The sequence below is a fragment of the Peromyscus leucopus genome, chromosome 6 (genome assembly GCF_004664715.2).
Source record: "Peromyscus leucopus breed LL Stock chromosome 6, UCI_PerLeu_2.1, whole genome shotgun sequence".
In the NCBI taxonomy this organism is placed as follows: domain Eukaryota; kingdom Metazoa; phylum Chordata; class Mammalia; order Rodentia; family Cricetidae; genus Peromyscus; species Peromyscus leucopus.
Window position 1 is genome coordinate 24,300,159 of NC_051068.1, and position 19,681 is coordinate 24,319,839.

Below are 19,681 nucleotides of genomic sequence, written 5' to 3' on the forward strand. Positions count from 1 at the left end.
TCTCAATTTGCTTCTTTTTTTTTTTTTTTTTTTTTTTTTTTTTTTTTTTTTTTTTTTTTTTTTTTTTTTTTTTGCTTTTTCGAGACAGGGTTTCTCTGTGTAGCTTTGCGCCTTTCCTGGAGCTCACTTGGTAGCCCAGGCTGGCCTCGAACTCACAGAGATCCGCCTGGCTCTGCCTCCCGAGTGCTGGGATTAAAGGCGTGCGCCACCACCGCCCGGCTCAATTTGCTTCTTTATAGATGATGATAAAAATAACTTAGCAATGATCCTAAGATCTGACCCTACCACTTTTCAATTTCTTTAGTAAGATGTTGTAACGACCAGTGATTGTAAAGATACCTTCTACTCTAGATGGCTGGCTTATGAGTAATCAAGTTGTCATGCCTTTCTATTACTCACATTTTATTCAGCTTTAATAATACTTTCTTGACTACCAAATAAGACATTTTGTCATGAACACATGGAGGGTTTTATAAAGTTCTTTTGCTACTAATGCTTATATTAAGATGATCATGTTCTCCATTTTTTTTTGTGTGTGTGTATGTATATATGGTTTGTATGTGTTTGTGCCTATAGGTTCACATGATTTTGGATGAACCTATTGTGCATGGTTACATAAGTGGTTGGTTTAGGTTGATATTGGGAGTTTGTCATGATTGCTTTCTACCCTATTTATTGAGGCAAGGTCTCTCTATATGACCCAGAGATTCCCCATAATATAGCTAGTCTGTCCAGCTAGCTTGATCCAAGGATCACCAGTCTCCACCTTCTGATGGCATGAATTTTAAATGTGCAACCCAATCCTATAGGCTTTTACATGGGTTCTGGGCACCAGACAATTTCTTCATGCTTAATGTACATAACAAGCCCTTTAACTGCCCAAAAATCTCCTCAGCCACCGATTTTTGTTGTTTATTCTAATGATGAATTTAATCTAACTTATTGACTTATGTTGAATGATCTTTGCATCCGTGGATGAATCCAAACTTGTTAATAATGTCACATACACTGAATGGATAGTTGTAGGCACTCACAAGAACAAAACAATCATATTGCCCTAATTAAGGGTAATATAATAAGGAATATATATCAAAGATAGTATATATTAGGAGAGAGAGTTAGAAGAAATTACACAGAACCTTCTTTGCCACATAGGCAATAGATTGATCCATCATCACTTTACAGCCAAGAAACTATGCCTTATTTTCACCTCTCTGGATTATCTATAGAAAAGTTAAAAATCTGCTATAGAAGATCTCTTATGACATAACAGATCCTATTAGGACAACTATTTGAAGCTCACACAATTTTTTTCTTAGTTTCTTTGTCTTCTTTATTAAGAATTTTTTATTCATTTGATGTACCAACCACAACCCTACTCTCTTCCCTCCTCCTATGCCCCCAGCCTTCCCCTCCAACCCATACCCCATTCCTTCTTCTGAAAAGATAAGGCGTCTCATGGGGGAGTCAGTAAAGCCTGGTACATTCAGTTGAAGCAGGTCCAAGCTCCTCCCCCTGGATCAAGGCTTTGCAAGGTGTCCCACCATAGGTAATGGGCTCCAAAAAGCCAGCTCTTTCAATAAGGATGGATCCTGATCCCACTGCCAGGAGCCCCTTAAACAGACAAAGCTACACAACTGTCTGCTTATGTAGAGGGTCTAGTCCAGTCCCAAGGAAGCTCCAAAGTTGTTGGTCTAAAGTTCATGAATTCCCACTAGCTTGGTTTGTTTGTCTCTGTAGGTTTTCCCCATCACGATCTTTATGTCCCTTGCTCATAGAATCCCTCTTCTCTCTCTTTGACTGGACTCCTGGAGCTTGGTCAGGGGCTTGGCTGTTGATCTTTGCATCTGCTTCCTTCAGTTGCTGGATGAAGATTCTGCTATAGAACAATAGCAATAAAAAACAGCTTGGTACTGGCATAAAAACAGACATGTAGACCAATGGAGTCAAATGGAAGACCCTGACAGTAATCCACATACCTATGATCACCTGATTTTTGACGAAAAAAAAAAAAAAAAAAGATGAAACCGATTAATAGAAAAGAGAAAGCATCTTCAACAAATGGTGGTGGCATAACTGGATGTCAACATGTAGAAGACTGCAAATAGGTCCATATCTATCGCCATTTACAAAACTCAAGTCCAAGTGGACCAAAGACCTCAATATAAAACCAGTTACACTGAACCTGATAGAAGAGAAAGTAGGAAGTCCCCTGAATGCATTAGCATGGGAGACCACTTCCTAAATATAAGCTCACATACTTTAATATCAAGATGGGCAGGGTTTGGACACTTCTATCTCCTAACGTCCCTATAGAAAGCCAGATCTGCCAGAGACTCAGTTTTTCAATTTTTTTAACATGACTTGTGCTATATCCAGTTAATTTTATAGTTTTCCTTTTTAGTGCATGATACACTCTAAAGACCTAAAATGTGTTCTTACTATAATTTATCATTCCAATCATTGATAGTCAAATAATTTATTTCCTAACAGCAAGGGATACTATATCTTGTAAAAAAACTGACTTCTGAATTAATCATGCATAAAATTTATAAAATACTCAGTAGTTTCATGGCTTTTTCATTTGTTTAGATTTGTGAATTTCTTCAAGTTTATGGCACAAATTCTAATGATTTTAATAGTATTTAAGTGATATTTTATTCAATATATATTATGAAAGAAATATATGACTTGTAGGTTCTATTTCAAAAAGAGTTCAAGAAAAATTATTTTCCATGTTTAAGTAAGCTCAATTCAGATTCATAAAATACATAATATATGGAATTATAAACATAAACGATATTTCGATTATATATTTCAGATTAATGTAAGCATATGCATAAATCTTTTAAATTTAGGATTATAAGGATGTTTTAGATTCAATATTTAATAGTTTAAGAATAATTGACTTTTCTTCTTCAACAAATGGTGCTGGCATAACTGGATATCAGCATGTAGAAGAATACAAATAGGTCCATATCTTTCACCCTGCACAAAACTAGAATCCAAGTGGATCAAAGACCTCAACATAAATTAAGCTACAATGAACCTGATAGAAAATAAAGTATGGGATAGCTTTGAAAACATTGATACAGGAGACTACCTCCTGAAGAGAAGACCAAGATCAACAATTAATAAATGGGTCTCATGAAACTGAAAAACTTCTGTAAGGCAAAGGACACTGTCTAAAGGACAAATTGGCAGCCTAAAGAATGGGAAAAGATCTTCACCATCCTTATATCTGACAACTGAATGAGCTCCAGAATATATAAGGAATTCAAGAAATTAGGCACCAAAAAAAAAAAAAAACCCACATAATCCAATTAAAAAATGGGGTACAGACCTAAAGAGCAAATTCTCAATGGAAGAATCTCAAATGGCTTGGAATTATCTAAATAAATATTTAACATCCTTAGCCATCATGGAAATACAAATCAAAATGACTCTGAGATACCATCTTGCTTCTGCCAGAATGTATTCCATCTTATACAAAAACACAAATGACATTTTATGTTAGAGAGTATGGAAGCAAGTGGAATACTCTTCCATTGCTTGTGGGAGTGCAAACTTGTACAGTCACTTTGGAAATTAATCTGGCATTTTCTCAGAAAACTGGGAATCAATCTACTTTAAGACCTAGTGATACCACTCTTAGACATATACTCAAAGGATGCTCAATCATACCACAAGGACACTGGCTCAACTATGTTCATAGTAGCTTAGTTCATAATAGACAGAACCTAGAAATAACCTACATGCCCCTCAATCAAAGAATGGATAAAGACAATGTGGTACATTTTCACAATGCAGTATTACTCAGTTGTTAAAAACAATGACATCACCGGTGGTGGTGGCAGCTCACGTCTTTAATCCCAGCACTTGGAAGACAGAGCCAGATGGATCTCTGTGAGTTCGAGGCCAGCCTGGACTACCGAGTGAGTTCCAGGAAAGGCACAAAGCTACACAGAGAAACCCTGTCTCAAAAAGCCGAAAAAAAAAAAAAGAAAAAAAAAAAAGACATCATGAGATTTGCAGGCAAATGGATGGAACTAGGAAAAATCATCCTGTGTAAGGTAACCAAGACCCAGAAAGAAAACATGTATGTACTCATTCATATGTGAATATTGATTGTAAAGTAAAAGATAATCATGCTACAATGCACAAGGAGGGCCTGAGTGGGGATGCATGGATCTCCCAAGGAAGGGGGAAAAGCAGAGATTTCCTGGGTAGAATGGGGGCAGTTGAGGATGGTAATCAAGTTGGGTTGGGTGGGTGGAAGGATAGAATACTGAAAGATGACTGAAATGGAGTACTTTTTTGAGTCAGATCAAAACCCGATGCAAGGGAAACTCCCAGGAATCTACAAGAATGACCCCAGCTAAGACTCCTAGCAATAGTGGATACATAGTCTGAATTGTCCATCTCCTGTGAGCAGATTGGTGACCGTCCCAATTGTCATGAGAGAGCCTTCATCCAGTAACTGATAGAAACAAGTGCAGAGACCCACAGTCAAACATTAGACCTAGCTGAGGGAATCCTGCTAAAGAGAGGGAAGAAGAACTCTTGGAGCCTGAGGGATCAAGGACATCACAAGAAAACCCACAGAAACAATTTACCTGGCTCATAGGAACTCACAGTGTCTGAATCAACAACCAGGGAGCCTACATGTGACCAACCTAAGGCTCCTACATGTATGTGACAGTTGTGTAGCTTAGTCTGTTTATGGGACTGCTAAGAATGCAAGCAGGGACTGTCTTTAAAGCTTCGTCTGGTTCTTGGGAACCTATTCCCCATACTGGATTACCTTGACCAGCCTAAATAAAAGGGGAGGTACTTAGTCCTACTGCAACTTGATATGCCATGCTTTGTTGATACCCATGGGAGGCCTGCCTCTTTCTGAACAGAAACAGAGGATGAGTGGATTTGGAGGTGGGGCATGGGAGGAGAGGAGAGAGGGAAAACTGCAGTCAGGATGCAAAATAAACAAACAAACAAATAAATAAATAAATAACCGACTCTTTGTGACAGTACTATACTGCTTTTCATATTTTTTCATTACTATGGCTGTTATACATCTTGAAATACAGAATGGTAATTACTCTAACATTGTTCTCTTTGGTCAGGATTGTTTAGTATTTTGTTGTAACTTTATTCTAAATACTTATCATTTTACCCACAGATAGATGTAGCTCTCATTCATCATCAAAGAAGCTCCTCTTTGTAACAGAGAAAGCATTCCTTTTCCTTCTCTTTCCCCTGTTGTAAATAGTTCTGCTATGAACAAGAGGTATGGGTATTGTATTGGGATTCTGTTTTCATTTATTTTAAACATCTGCTCAGAGGAAGAATTGCTGGATAGCTGAGGGCATTGCAATTAGGTAGTGGGATGAAGTGTCAAAGCTGATAATAATGGAGGTACAGCATTGGAAAGAAGGCAAATCTGGCTGGTGGAAAAAATAAAAACAGACAAAATCTGTATGAGAGCATGTTCCCATGTAGAAAGGAAACATGACACCATGATTTTGCCAATATTGACTCGAAGTGTCCTCTAAATAGAGAATGCTTACACCATACAAGAAGTATTGAGAATACAATGTGCTTTTATGAAAGATGTTTTTCTTCCATTTCTCTAAGAACATCCAAATCAAGGCTACTCTACAACTTTTAGTTTGAAGTTATGTTAATAACTCTCCTAATCTGAGATGGCTCAGAGATTAAGAGCACCAACTGCTCTTCCAGAGGTCCTGAGTTCAATTCCCAGCACCCACGTGGTGGCTCACAACCATCTGTAATGAGATGGCACCCTCTTCTGTATACATAATAAATAAATAAATCTTAAAAAAAAGGAGTAAGGAAAAAAAAATAACTCTCCTAATCTATAGGTACTCCGACTATGAAAAGGCACTGCCTTGCTTACTCTGCCATGCCTATTTTTTAGTGTTATAATTAATTTTCACATCTATTGGGGAGCAAAGGGCTAGTTTTCATAATACTTCATTTAGAGGGTAACTCAAGATAAGAAAAAGAAAAAGAATGAAGGAACGGGGATGGAAAGAGGGAGAGCAGAAGTGGGAGCACGAATGGCCAAGGCCTTTACCATAGGAACACTTTCTGAGGCTCCTGTTACTAACTTCTGTATATTCCCCTATCTAACACTGGCTATTGCTTCAGGGGACTTTATTACTTCAGTAGAGGATGATAGGAAAATTGGTATTAAAAACTCATTTGCAGGCACTGAAATTTGCTATTAAGATGTTATGATTTTCAGCTTTGCAGCTTCTTGAACAGCACAGTAGTATGCATGCAAATTAATGAATAAACACATATCTAGAAATATCTATATTTTCAAGTTTCCAAAAGATGATTAAAATCTGAATTATATTGATATTATAAATTATGAAAAAGTGAAATTATGAATTTTTAAAATTCAAATATGCAAGCATATCTGGACCTCACATGCTTTGTAAAAAAGGTCGTGGGTAGTAATGGCTGGTCTTGAATGCCTGACTCTTATGTTGTAAAGCAAATTCTTCTGAGATGAAGAAATTCCATTTCAACTGGCAAGTTGAAATACTTTGAGAAGACAAGGTATTCTAAGGAGTGATGAAATATTTCTTTGTATAGGGAAGCTCCTTCATGCTTAGGAAAAAAAAAAAAAAAAAAAACTTCAGACTTCTGGAAGTTCCTGAAATTGACCAGATAAATTGGACACCCTCCTTCTTCAAGCACATATAAACAATAAGAAATGATGTATAAAATCTCAGATAAGCTGAACAGCCTGAAAGAGGCAGTGCATATCTGAGGACCCTGAATGTGATTCAGACCAACTAAGCTACCTGGAAAGAACACTCGCCAGTCTATTAAGCTGCCTTCAAGTTGTGTAGTCTGATATATGTTTCCAGCTTTTAGGAATTGTTGGGTCAGTATTAACCAATGCAGCTATCTTTGAGTCATTTCTTCTTATGTAAGTAAATCCTCATGTGTACTCTGCTAACACGGATAAAACTCCTGGTTCACTAAGTTGTACTTTGGTGATATCCTCACTTTGTTCTGTCATTGGTTCCCTATCTAGGGTGACCAGATGTTTGTTCGTGTAGCCATAGGAGTAGGGTTACACATAGTATAATCCTATTATACATAGGATTATATATATAATATGGAAAAGTACATATTGGTTAAAGAAAATTCCAGTGAACATATCCATTTACACCCACAACAAAGACTTGGCATCAGAAATACCGCACATATTTCAATGCCCTCTAAGTTGAATTCTCACCAATTATGCTTCTGTAACTTCTGCATAGCTCCTGCCTTGCCATAAGTTAGTGTCATATCAGTTTCTCAATCTCAAATTATGAAATATGACCCCAGGTAATCACAATTGCTTTCACTATACTCTAATCAAAATGAGATTTCACTCCAATGTAGTATCTCATTTCACTTCTCCAACTTAGAGTTCATATTTCTAATAAGCCCAAGCAATGTGTTGCTCATCAAAATAATAATCTTCCATTGTTAGTCAATTTAATGATAATAATAATAGTAGTAATTTTCAACTGTTAGTCAATTGAATATTAGATACTCTATGTCTTCCAATAACAGTGTATACTATAGCAGAAGCATTCTCTGGTCCTGCCCACCTCAGGGACCCTGCAGCTGCTTATAAAATAATCACTCAGAAGCTTATATTAATTTAAACTGCTTGGCCATTAGCTCAGGCTTACTACTGACTAGCTTTTACACTTAAACTCTGCCCATTTCTATTAATCTATATGTTGCCATGTGTTCCGTGGCTTTACCTGTGTGCTGTTACATGTTGCTCCCTGGACGGCGGGCTGGAGTCTATTGACTCCACCTTCCTCTCCTAGAATTTTCCTTTTCTGCTTATCCCATTACTGGCCAATCAGCATTTTATTTATCAACCAATCAGAGCAATATATTCACAGCACATAGAGTAATAGCACTCATCAGTACATGGAGGGCAATTCAGAGGTATGATATTTGTTCATATCACTGACTTACCTGTGGCTTATTCTCAAGTGTGATCTCTGTTTATTGATTTTAACTTGGGCTTGTTGACTCCTTATGTTCCTTCAATTACTCATAAAAATCTTTATAATATATATATATAATATATAATATATAAGTCATTTTACAAGTCTTGTTTCTGATTATGTAGTTAATGAACAACTTCACTCTACCCTTGTTAAAAATATTACAATTATTTTGGGTACAGTCCTCTTGTCTTGGTACTCACATGTGAATGTCAGAGGACACTTTGCTGGAGTCAATTCTTTCCTCCACCATATGGATTCCCAGAGGTTAAATTCAAGTCATCAGTCTTTTGGTAATTGCCTTTGTGGACTGATCCATTTTGCTGCCCCAATTTTTACAATTTACATTTAAAAAAATGCTTATTCCTTTTATAATGTTTATTTTTCACACATGTAAATATAAAATACATATACATACATAGACTTATGTAATTATACAATAATTTATATACAAACACAATGCACATATAAAAAAGAACAGGGCTATTGGTACATCTGTTGCTTTTTAAATATAAGGCCTCTGATTAGATATCACCTCTAAAAAACAACAAGAAGAAAACAGAAAGCTGTGTTAATGTAATCACCTCTTTTCTTGGCAAACCTTTCTCCACGTGTGTGTCTGTCCTGTGGCTAGTGTCCTTCTCCTCATTCTGTGCGAAGCCCTATATTGAAACTATTTTTGTCTTTTTAGTATCTATGTGGCTCTGCACCACTTTTAACAAATGAACCACAAATCTCCCTTTCAATCAACTAATAACCTAGTCAGAGCTTCACTTGCTGTATCTGTTCCTGCTAATGATTTCTTTGAAAATAAAACAGTAGTACACAAAAGCATGTGAATGCTTTTAAGATAGTAGTCTCTAATTGCTTTAGCTTGTTGATGAGAAGTAAAAATCCTGGCAATGTAAGGGAATTTGCACCATATCATATTACAGGCTATGATCAAATCTGAGAAAAATGCCAAATTTTCAAAAGGCATAATGCAATTCTTTATTTTCCACTAAACTATTTTCCATTGAGATTTTCTCCTTTTAGATTAAGGTGTGTTTGTGTGTGTGTATGTGTGTGTGTGTGTGTGTGTGTGTGTGTGTGTGTGTGTGTGTGTTTCATTTATTTTGTTCATGCTAGACTAAGAATAGTTAACTTCTATTTCTTTGTCTCCCAACAAAGGAAGTCACTTTCCAAGTGCTGAAGTTACGCTCACCATGCCCCAAGGACTCCAGTCTTTTCAGTCCTCTATGTGACTATTGTTGTCTTGATAGTCCCAAAATCTATTCAGTCTTATCTGTGCACTCTCTGTCTGAAGGCTGTAGGAATAAACTTCCAGGAGACTCCTTAGTTATACATTGTCACTTGTCTCTCCTGAGCCCTCCTACAATGCTCAGGTGCACTATGGTAAGGGTTATTTTTCCTGAAAATGAGCTCGATTATATTACCTTAATTGTTGCCTGAAGTAAAAATAAGCTTGATGTATATTGAGGTTCTACCACAATTTAGACTCACCTTCAAACTCTGCTTTTGACTAAATGTCTAAACAGAAAGATATATAGTCTATAATGGAAATAGTGCAGAGGCCATGAACAAAGACCTGCAATGTCTCTACTTACATTCTCCAATGCAGAGAAAAGATTCTAGAAAGTCTACAGGGAACTCTATATGTGCCATGTTATCTATTTCTCTTTTGAGACTTATTACACATTCTATATCAAGAGTCATTTCCTGAGAGGATACACGGTAGTGACTTACAGATTGTAATTCCCCAGTGCAGAAAAGACAACCTGGTTTCAAATGAGGGACATCATATTTGTTTTGAAATATTTTATTTATTTTTTTTATTTATTTTCATGTATCAAGATTTGACCAAAAGCATAAATGAGTAAGCAGTTGACTAAATGCTTGTGAACAAATCTGTTTCTTCAGATGGTTGGAAGTCATTGCATTTTAAGTTATAATCAGACAATAATCCAGGGTTAGTGGCCAAAACATAGAGAAGACAGTATTAGGTCATCACAGGGATCTCACCAGAGAAGAACATCGTTTCCTGGCCTTCTCCATCCCCACTGGCAGTGGAGGCCAGCATCCAGCTGCTCAGAGATTGAATTCTCTATTTCCTCCTGCATGTTCCACTTTATGCAAAGAAGTGTTTCTCAGAGAACAACCAGTTTAAAATGAGAAAAACAGAAAGTCAAAGTACGCATCGCTGTGCCTCTAGCTGTGAAACTGATGGATGTTTTCAAGGCTCTCACCAAGCAGCTGCAGCTGCCAGTTCAAAACAAAAGAGGGAGAAGGCCAGGGACTTGGGGGGCATAATCACTTTCCCACCGCAAATGGGTTAAGGATTATGTTAGGTGAGAATAATACAATAAATATAGTGGATCAGTGAAGGAAAGGGAGCAGTTAGGCCCAGGAGAGCTTGTGAGGGAGCCACAGCCAGCACAGAGAAAAACCGCTGGACCTCACTTCATCTTGCAGCTCAGAGATTTTCTTATCCCAGAAGACCTGTTTTCCTCCCTGCTGCCAGTGAGCAATCACCACTGTCATTGCCTAATACTTAGAAGGCATAAAGAGTCCTACACTTGACCCCAGGTTTCAGTCAAAAGACTTGAGGCAGGGGGAAAAAGTGGGCATTACAGAGAAGCAATCAGAGAAATGTACTTAAAGCCAGGATTTATAAGAAATGAGACTCCAGGTAAGGAAAAACTTATTTACTGAGGAATAAGACAAATAATGGTTGTAAGAAATTTAGAGACATGGGGAATATTTTTGAATTAATAGAAAATTTGATTTTAATAGTTTATCCTTTGGTTTACTTCACCTGTTTTAGCCGTGAATATTTAAATAGGTGCATAATGTCCTGATGCTAAGAATCCAAGAAGTGGAATACACACACACACACACACACACAGAGAGAGAGAGAGAGAGAGAGAGAGAGAGAGAGAGACAGACAGAGAGAGAGACAGACAGAGAGAGACAGAGACAGAGATACAGAGAGATGGCGAGACAGAGAAACTCCTGGTCCTGGTTCTGTATTGAAAAGTATTATATTTATATACATTCCACAGAAATAATTATAGCACGGACATTAGTTTTATCCCTTAACTTCCACTTTAAAGATTTGGCATATTTAATAAATTGCATTTCTCTGGGTAATCTGAACAAAGCAGAACTTAAATCTTTCAAGAAGATTACAGTTTCCAAAAGATGTATAGAAGCTATATAAGAGATAACTCATTCCATAAGGTATACATAACACAGATTGAGCATTTGAGTTTGACAGCCTTGTAGTCCTATAGAAAGTCAAGCATAGTGATCTCATTAGTGGACAAAGGTATATTCTGGCATGTTAACTGAATATGTGAGGCACAGATCTCAGTGAGAGACTCTGTGTCAAGAAACAAGATGTATAGCTTCAGTGAAATGACATCCAAGGATGACCTCTGGCCTGCACACATATGTGCAAACACAGGCATTACTCCAAGTATATGAGGGTTGTAGGAATTTATTCCATTCACCCAATAGCTTTGGGGTAGGAAGCCCTAGGGCATGGTCTTGCCTACATACCTGACCATTTAAGAGTAGAAGGAGAGAGGTCATGTGCTCTCTTGGCTGGGTAGGACCAGATCAAGCAGCATGGAGCAGCCTGTGCTTGGTCCCCATCATTCTTGGACAGGATTGCCGCAGCTGGACCAGCAGGATCAGCAGTGGTATCTTCTTTGTTCTGTATTAGTGAGTCTGTATTTCCACTGCACCTCTTAATAAATTATTAAGTTGACTTTTGTGGGTTCACACTTCACATGGACACTAATTTATACACAAACACACAAGGGTATATACACAAGGGTATATAGTTTCTTTTATATGTATTTATAGCTTCATTATATGTGTGGATATATACATATGTGAGGATATATATGTATGTCTATGTGTTCATAAACAAGCCACATATGAAAACAGCAAATGCTTCAGGAAAAAATGATATGGACTTTTGTTGAGGAATCCTTCACATTCACATTAATAATGGAATTTAGTGAAAGTTTTTAATGGCCATGAAATTCTGTCTTAATTATTGTGAGTAATCTTATATAGACATGCCTTAGGAAACACAATGTGCTGGATGTAAATAAATTAATCCATATGTGACATCCAAAGTTCATGATCTCAATTTCAAGCAGATCTTGATTATAGTTTGCTTATATATAAGTACAGTGCTATGCAAAAGTTCTTCAAGCTGTAGTTGCCAAAGGGAATATTTCTTGAACTAAAATGTAGAATATAGATGTGGGTTTAATGCAAACATTATTTTAATTAGGTAGAAATGAAATTAAAAAAGCAGTGTGGAGATCCTATGACCCCTTTACTAAAGATTCCTTTCCTTCTATGCAAGATATTGGGAAGTTATTTTGTTTTACTTTATTTTGTTCAGTATTTTCTCTCAAATTTCTAACAAAGATTATATATAATTTATTGCTGTACTAGAAAAGTATTTGTTAAGCAATAAACAAATACACAACCTAACATTTCATTAGCTTATTCATGCTATATAAAGAAATATTTACATCTTCTAAAACATTTGCATGCAATGTTTAGTAATTTAAATGAGAAATACAAATTATGAATATCTATCTCAGAATTTTTGAGGAAGCAGAAGTTACAATAATTAAAAAAATTCCTACTTTAGGATATTTGAGATCATTATAATTCTAAGAACAAGGTAGCTTCTCCATTTTGCCTGAACAAGTATAAAGTGATTGATTACACAGTAGCATATACCTAAAGTCAAAGTTATTGGACAATATAAAGGTATGATATTTATTTTTTAAATAACGAGTTTAGATTTATAATATAATTGCATCATTTTCCCCTCCATTTCCTCCCTCTGACCCCCCCCCCATTTATCTCTCCCTTGCTCTCTTTTAGATTCATGGCCTCTTTTTCTTAAATTATAGATAGATAGATGATAGATGATAGGTAGATAGGTAGATAGATAGATGTAGAGATAGATAGATAGATAGATAGATAGATAGATAGATAGATAGATAGATAGATAGATAGATGTAGAGATACATACATACATACATACATACATACACACATACATACATAGTAGATAGATGATAGAGTATTCCAGTATATGCAACTCCCCCTATGTGTGTGTTTGTATGTATGTATGTGTGTGTGTGTGTGTGTGTGTGTGTGTGTGTGTGTGTGTGCATTTATGTGTTTGCATGAGAGACAGGAGAGAGCTTTAGGTACAGCAGTTGTGTAGTAGATATATCAGTTGGAACTGGGCTCTACAACTCTGAATTTGATTGATAGTGCTTTTCGATTATGGTCTCCATCTGTTGTGAAGAGGAATTTCCTTGATGAGGAATAAGAATGATACTATCTGTAGGTGGAATTTAAGTCCATATAACTGAAAACACCAGGCACTTAGGACAAAGAGCACAGAAGCCTTGAGCTGGATCTGATGTGATGTTTGGATAGAGATTACATTACTTTCAAGTCCTATCAAGCTGTGACTCCTATGAACTACAATGGTGGTCAGCACAACAAAATATCTTGAAAGCTGAAATAGTGGGACGCATGTCCTAGTGGTAACCATCAGCTATCCTAGTGGACTAAAGACCAAGTAAACTGAAGGAGAACCATGCATAGTACTGAAACTCGACCTAGTCAACTATTGGTGGCCAATGAGGTAACAGATCTCAGAGCAGAGCTTATTACTATGCTTTCCTCAACCATTACAAACTCTAACTGCAACCTCATTCTAAATACTTAGTAATGTATGTGATCCTCATAGACTGGATATAAATATTTTTAAGACAAAGAATAACAACAAAAATAAAGGCATATTCTTAATATCCTCATAAAAATAATTTATGATACCTCAGGTGAACATGCTTTTCCTAATGCAGGCATGCTTAATTGATTTTAGACTTCATATTGTTGCTGGGATTATGAGCGAGCCAGCCACAACGGGGTGATAGTGAAGTACAACAAACAGCCCCCCCTTTGCATGTCTCATTAGTTGGTCAAGCTGCAATTTTCCCTACCATCTTAACGTTTTCTATGTATACCTGCTCTGTAATTGCTCTGTCTCCATTCACTGTTTGTGCTATAGAATGTGGATACTGCAAATGGTACCAAATGTGTTGGTGTGTTATCACAAGGTGTTTCCTTTGCTTTTGGTGTAACTCTCCTTATCCACTGTCAAATTAACTTTGTAGTCTGATCCACACCCTAGTGTGAATGAGATAATTCACTTTTACATCTAGTGAATTGATATGATGCTATTTATACTTTCTTTATTTTCCCTACAATTACCATCCTGAATCCTAATGGAGAAATAATATAATGCATTATACATAAAGGTGTGCCTCTTTAAATGTGAAATACTATGAACTTTGAAAGACAGCCACACCATATGATTTCACAAAGTGGACCTGTACATATTAGGCAGCATTATAGTTAGCCCTTTAGAAATAGTTCCACTTACTTAGCACACATGCTGGGCTCTCAAATAGGAATTATATGCTGAATTCTGCTCTGCTCTTCCAAATCATACTGTATTGGTCATATATATTATAGTCTGTGGGTTTTAGGTTTGTGTTGGTTCATTATCGTTGGTCACAGTACAGGCAGGAACTATTTTAACAGCTTTCCTGGGATATTCTAAGAACTGATTTGCTAAAAGAGTTCTTTGAATAAAATATAGGGAATTAATTGGAAGGAAACAAGGCAATGCTGAGGTACTATTTAATATTTACAACAGTAGGTGAATCAAGGTGAACGGCAAATTCTGCTTACATGAGAGACCTTCTCATTAGAAAAGTTTTAACTCCTGCTGTCCTACTGCAAACCTGGATCAAATGCATCATCACATTATTGGAATTCTTTCTGCATGCAAGGAGAGGTTGCACCTAGGCATCTGATTTATAGCCTGTGTTTGGATAACCAAATGCAGCAAATAACATGGATGTTTTATGAGATTTGTAATTAAATAACTATGTGAATCATTTCTGGATATAGTGTTCTACATTAAAGTGATGACTTAAGTCTTCACTGTGTGCTTTCAAATGACTTGTTATCTTCCTTTCAAGAGGAGATGTGAGAAACCGGGTGGTAAGCTCCATAATGATCAAAAATAACATTTTCTAGATGTTTCTGTGATCCCCAGAGGCACATTCTCTTCACTATCCTTACCAGACAGTAGTTTTTGACTCTCATTAGTTAGGAGAGACAGGAGTATTTTTTTTCAATCACCCGTTGGAATTCTCATCTCCACAAAAACAAGAGAGGGAGTTACAGGACTACAGGTTAACTCTCAATGTTCATTAAAATACCTGGTTTGTCAGGAGCATGAAGAGTGATTATATACTCACTAGTAGACTCTAGGGAGGAAGGCTTTCTTCAGATAAGGTTGCAATGCTCATTAACAGCATGCCTGGCCAAGACAAACAGCCAACTCTGAGCAGGAAGCAGTTGCTTTTTACTCACTTAAGCTCAAAGAACAGGAGTAAGAGTTTTGTTTCCTGAGTTCCACTTGAAAATTAAAGGCATTTATGTTTAGTATCAGGGAATGCTGTTGAGCTCCATTGTGAATTCACAAAGCAATTATACCAAGTCTCTTCCTGTTGGATTAATAGATTCAGGAACCACAAAAATCATTTGGTTTGGTTTGTTTTGTTTTAATGTAGCATCTCACTCCATAGCCTATACCAGACTTTAACTCATTATGCAACATAGACTGAACTCGAAACTGAGTGATCCTCCTGCCTCAACTGTCTGGTCCTGGGACTTTGGCATTAGCAACCAAGCCTGAATCTACTGCCAATTAGTGCATTTTCTGGAAATGTGAAATGCTGCTAGTATAAACATTTTCCCCTCTTCTTCCATATTCAGATCTCTTAGTGCTGAAGCATCTAACAAAATCAGTTTCTATGGTAAGAAAACATGAAAATATAGGTTACATATCCCTTCCTCATGAGCATAGTGGAATTTAAGAAGATGGAGTTCAAAGTAGTAATAAACTGCATCCTTAATTTTATTTTTACCTCTAGATGCCAGAACATCCAGCCAGGATGTTTTGCTTGATTGATTTTTGTCATTGGTGTTACTGTTCTTTCTTTCTTTCTTTCTTTCTTTCTTTCTTTCTTTCTTTCTTTCTTTCTTTCTTTCTTTCTTTCTCTCTTTCTCTCTTTCTTTCCTTCCTTCCTTCCTTCCCTTCTTTTTTTCCCCTCAAGGTCTTCTATAGCCCATCTGGCTTCAGTCACACTACACAGCAATGACTGACCTTATCAAACCCAGTTTGTTTGGCTTGCTTTTGTTGGTATGTTTGATTGAAATACTGAATCTTTTCTATCTAAGATATCAAATACAAAGCATAAACTCTGAGTTCTGCTAGAGAGCAGTATGGAATTTGAGTCTTCTTCGAGTCTCACATATCTGCTTTTGTTCCCTTTCAGGAATTCAACTCGATTGGCCTTGCAGTAGGACACAGGCCATCAATGAAGTTATTTTTTGTATTGCTACCAATGAAAGAGAAATCAACCTTGGGAAGTTTAACAGGAATGACAGGCTGATCTTCCAGTGAGAACCTCTGCTTAGAATATAGCCTAACTGATAAAAACCATTTGCCTGCCTCAGCAAACCCTTATAATTACAGCCTATCCATCCAAATTACTTGTGTTTCATTATAAATGGTCTACTGAATGGCCCTCTGTGGTTATACAAACAATTTTACTGCCATTTCAGAGAATTTTCACTGTAAATTTCATAATTTAACAGATACAGAAAAATTATATATTTTCTACATTTTGAGTTATATACTAAATAATCCTAACCCTCACAATCATATCTCTCTTTCTAAATAAATGATGCTTAAAATCAACTATTTTTAGGAGTTAACTTCAAAAAAAAAAGAAACACTTCAAACACATAAGGGTATTTCCAGAAGTAGTCTTTCATTATTTAGGATTGTTTTAGCTATTCTGGTGTGTGTGTGTGTGTGTGTGTGTGTTTCCATATGAAGTGGAAAATTGTCCTGTAGCTAGAGTTTTCCTGCCTTGCCCACAGTCAGGACAAATCTTTGTCACCCGCCAGTCCCACAGCTGCTCAGACTCAACCAAGTAAACACAGAGACTTACATTGCTTACAAACTGTATGGCTGTGGCAGGCTTCTTGCTAACTGTTCTTTTATTTTAAATTAACCCATTTCTATAAATCTATACCTTGCCACGTGGCTGGTGGCTTACCGGTGTCTTCACATTCTGCTGGTCATGGAGGCAGCTGGCAGTGTCTCTCTGCTTCAGCCTTCCGCTTCCCAGAATTCTCCTCTCTCCTTGTCCCACCTACTTCCTGCCTGGCCACCTACTTCCTGCCTGGTCACTGGCCATCAGTGTTTTATTTATATAGAACGATATCCACAACATTGTCCTCTCAAGTTCTGTGAAAAACAATAAGGTTCTATTGCTGAGAAAACACCTACCTGACTCACTGAACATGGAGAAGTCAAGCTGATGTGTACTGAGAACCTTCTTCTCTAGGGGCTAGTGTTCTTGGTACCAGAAGTTACTCTATACATTTCCAAAGGAGAAAGGTAAACACCAAACTAGCTGTATATCCTTAATCTACAATGCAATAAAACAGTAATGGTAAATCTTGTGGGAGTAATCCACCAATATCTGGTTGAATTTAAGGTTCATTCCATAAGATGGAACCTATTCCTGATACTGATTGTATGTCCAAGAACCTGAGACTAAATGGGCTAGGGACCTAGGGGAAAATCAAATACTAGTGTTCTGCTAAAGAATGTCACAATAAAATGACTCAGTGACATTCTGATATAATCATACATCAGTGTTTTGTCAGCCATCAACAGAGAAACTCTTCTGTAGCAGATGGGAACAAATAGAGACTCAGAGTTGGACAATGTGCAGAGAGTGAGAGACCTTGAAAAACTTAGCCCTAAATGAGATGTTTACAATCAAATCCCTCCCATGAAGTTTCCCAGAACCCTGAGGAAAAGGAGACAAATGTAAGAGCCAGAAGGGATAGAGAACACAAAGAAAACAGGCCTTCTAATGCAATAGGGCCAATACACATATGAACTCACAGAGACTGGGGCAGAATGCACAGGAGCTCCACTGGTCTGTGCCAGATTGGGTCCTACATCTAAGATAGAAAGTGAACACAAGCACCTATCCCTCACCCAGAAGCAATCTCCAATTGGCAACTTCTCAGAAATTAAAAAAGAAATTAATTGTCTCCAATGAAGTATTACTGGGTATACAAAAATTTGTGGTGATATTGTGTTCCCCAATATATTGTGCACCCTAATAAATTTATCTGGGGTCAGAGAAAAGAATAGCCACTAGACAGACATAGAGGCCAGAAAATGGTGGCACTTACACCTTTAACCCTAGCTAGCCTTCTGGAGGCAAAGATCCATCCAGATCTCTGTGAGTTCAAAGCCACACTGGAAACAGCCAGGCACGGTGACTCATGCCTTTAATCCCAGGAAGTGATGGCAGAAAGCAGAAAGGTATACGAGGCATGAAAACCAGGAACTAGAGCAGGTTAAGCTTTTAGACTTTTGAGCAGCAGTTCAGCTGGGAGCCATTCTGGATGAGGATTCAGAGGCTTCCAGTCTGAGGAAACATGATCAGCTGAGAAATTGGAGACATGAGGTGGCTGTGGCTTGTTCTGCTTCTCTGATCTTCCAGCGTTGACCCTAGTACCTGGCTCCATTTTTTTTTTTTATTAATAAGACCTTTTAAGATTTGTGCTACAAATTTTTTTATTACCAGGACCCAGGCCCAGTAATAGATAGCCACCACAAAATGATCTCAAAGGCTCTTTATCTCATAATGCTTTTTCAGGGCTTTACTATCAATGTTGTTACTATCACTATTATCATATGTTGCTCTCATTATTATTATTATTTATTTATTTTACTTTACAAATCCTCTGAGTATATACTATGGTTCCCAGTTTTGTGTTTCTATGGAATTTCTGTGTGTGCAAATGTTTGTGTCTACCTCTTTATACTTCTTGTACTTTCTTTTTTTTTTTTTTTTTTGAGACAGGGTTTCTCTGTGTAGTTTTGGTGACTCTCACTTTGTAGACTAGGCTGGCCTCAAACTCACAGAAATCCACCTGCCTCTACCTCCTGAGTGCTGGGATTAAACGTGTATGCCACTGCTGCCTGGCAGTTCTTGCACCTTCTTTCTCCCCTTTGTTTTTTTTTTTTTTGTTTGTTTGTTTGTTTGTTTGTTTTGTTTTGTTTTCTCCATTCTGGTTTGTTTGTTTTCATTTTACCTTATTTTACTTAATCATTTTTAAGATACTTCTTGTATTCTTTTTAAAAAGTTTTTATTGGTTCTTTGTGGATTTTACATCATACATCCAGTTCCTATTCATCTCCCTCACCTCCCGCCTACATCCTATGCCCTTATAACCCCTCCCCCAAAACAGAAAAAAATTAAAATATAGCCTAAAAACAAAACAAATCAGAAAAAAAGAGAAAGTTTTGGTATGGAAGCTTTAGTGTGGCCTAATGAGTCGCACAGTATATCCTTAGCCTGTATAGCTTTACTTGTAAGTGTTTATTGCAATGGCTCTTTGGT